Below are 2,461 nucleotides of genomic sequence, written 5' to 3' on the forward strand. Positions count from 1 at the left end.
TAGACAAAGAACTAAAAGAAAACAGTGAGGTCAGAGATTCGAATTCCAAGCTCGAGGGGCGCACAAACGACCTAAGAACATTATGAGTGCCCTGATGGAGAACCTTATCTTCCGCAGCTGCCAAGGCTAAAATTGCTGAAAATCAAATGCAGAACCTCATCCTGTGCATGGTGAATTACAACAAAAAGTTCAACTCCCAGCTTTGCAGGGTGCCTACACTTAAAGGGAAGGCCTCGATTAGAAAAGAATGGGGTCCTGTAAGTTGGGGTGGAGGCATGTGGGAAGACCATGATGAAGCTGAGGACACTGAGCCCCTAAATCCTGAGGAGTCTTTGTCAGCGGGAGAGTTCTCCCTTCCTCCAGGGCTCACTACCTCCTTGCCCCCAGTGGTATGTGGTTCTCTGCACCTCAATTTGAGGAGATTAACATTGCAATGCCTGAGAAAACAGTAACAGCTTCCCCTGAAGCCGTTGTCATGCAGGACGATACTGATTCTCCTAAGGACTTCCCTCCCCGCCTACCCCTCTCTGCTCCTACACTTACAATTAGACTCAAGTCCCAGCAGGCCCCTAAAATCGAGGTACAAAGTGTGACCCATTAGGAGGTACGCTCGACTCCAAAATAACTATTCAAATTTTCTCCATGTATAAATAAGGCAGAAATCTGGAGAACATGTGTGGAAACGGATACTAGAGGTATTAGATAATAGTGGAAAGAACATAAAGTTGGATCAGGCCAAATTTGATATGAACTCACTAAGCAGAGATTCTGCATTTCGTGTGCAGCTTTGGGAGTTAGAAAAGGTCTTACAGTTGGGTGGGTTGGCTGGAACCTGCACCGAAAGATGGCTCATTGTTAGCAAACTGGAAACGTCTGCTGTAGGGGAGAAAAAATATTAATACTTTTCCTCTCACCTTCTAAATTCTTCTGGCTGGGCTAGTCATCAGATTAACAAAGACAGATAAATAGGAGAAAATCAAAGTTTTCATTTGCACATGGGGAATTTATATAAATATAAAAATGCAAAGACGGTGAGGCCACCCTGGGCCTATAAGACATTTTGGGGCAAAGGAGAAAAGGGCATTCGATTTCAGAAGTGCGAATGGGCCGTTTACAGGAAGCTGAGGAGGAGCAGCGCGTAGATGGCAGGAAAACCCTTGCGAGGCAACGCAGAAACGATGGGACACAGGGAGTATTTAGCAAGCAGGCCCTGGCCTGAAGCCCTTTTGTTTACTATCCTTAATTCAAACGAGCCTAAGGTGACATTTTCAACTCCTCCTCCTGAAGCAAGTTTCTTTGTCTGAATCTCTTAGGCAGGAAAGGGGCGGGGGTGGGGAGTCAAAGGCTCCCTCTGAGTCTTGTTTTTTAATAAACAGCTTAAAATCAGCATCTTGCATCCTTCCCGTGCCAACAGCACTCTCGCAAACCTGGCGAACGTCCCTAAAACCCGCGGTACTTTCTGTAAGAAGCGTGGCAAGCATCAACCGCACCAAGTAACGTGGTGCAGGAAGGACAAGGATGCTCTGTACGCGCAGGGAAAGCGGGCTTATGACAGGAGGCAGAGTGGCTGTGGTGGGCAGACTGAGCCAAGTTTCCACCAACCAGGCTAAAACCACAAAGAAGACCGTGCTGAGGCTTGAACGAGCCGGGCGCAACTGCGGACCTAAGAGAACGCTGACTGTTACGAGATGCGAGCATTCCGAACGGGGAGAACACGAGAGGAGAAAGGGCCAAGTGGTCCAGTTCTAAGCTTCACATTTTGTTTTACTAGGTGACAATAAAATCTTAAGGAATAAAAATATCACTATGTGAGAAGGGCAGCTTCAGGGTGGCAGAGTTTTGGTTCCCTTCGTGAACCTCCTTTGGTTTAATGTGGAGGGAGGAGGTGGCCCGAGTTAGATCCGAATGTTAGAGATTTGTCATTTAGGACCTACTCACCCACACTAGGAGCACTACAAAGAGATTCCTTTCACCAAGACTTTAAGAAATAAATTTGTGGGAAGAACCGCTTCATCCCTGAAGAGTCGCGTGATTGCTCCGCCCTGAAGGCCACAACTCACAGTGTGACTCATGGCCACTCAACTGTCACACCTAAATGCAATGGGATAATGGGATTGGTGGCAGTCAATCTCCCCAAAGCAAGGTGGGTATGATTCTTGGAATGGACAGCAAAGTCAAAGCAGAAATCAGAGGAGTCTGACTCTCACAGACCTATAACTTTCATAGCTTTCATGAAATGAGATAGACAGGAAGGCTACTAAATTCTTGTTTGATTGGTGTGAGCATAAAAGTTCTGGAGCAAGTGAACAAAAATCTAACAAATTGTGAAAATGACATCAATGCCCTACATGCCAAACCTTCAAAAACACCCCACCCCCTGCACCTCTCTCCTGAACTCCAGGTTTATATATATAATTGCCAACTTGTTATCTCCACCTGGATCTCAAATATTTATCTCTAA

The 2,461-nt window shown here is 46.2% G+C and overlaps 1 pseudogene; it reads left to right on the forward strand.

The window, feature by feature from the left end:
- The first annotated feature begins 275 nt into the window (after nt 1-275).
- LOC118995584 (60S ribosomal protein L36a-like) lies at nt 276-1,749 on the forward strand (annotated as a pseudogene).
- Nucleotides 1,750-2,461: the final 712 nt, after the last annotated feature.

The sequence above is a fragment of the Sturnira hondurensis genome, unplaced genomic scaffold, assembly GCF_014824575.4.
Source record: "Sturnira hondurensis isolate 20B ecotype Veracruz unplaced genomic scaffold, ASM1482457v3 Scaffold0010128, whole genome shotgun sequence".
In the NCBI taxonomy this organism is placed as follows: Eukaryota; Metazoa; Chordata; class Mammalia; order Chiroptera; family Phyllostomidae; genus Sturnira; species Sturnira hondurensis.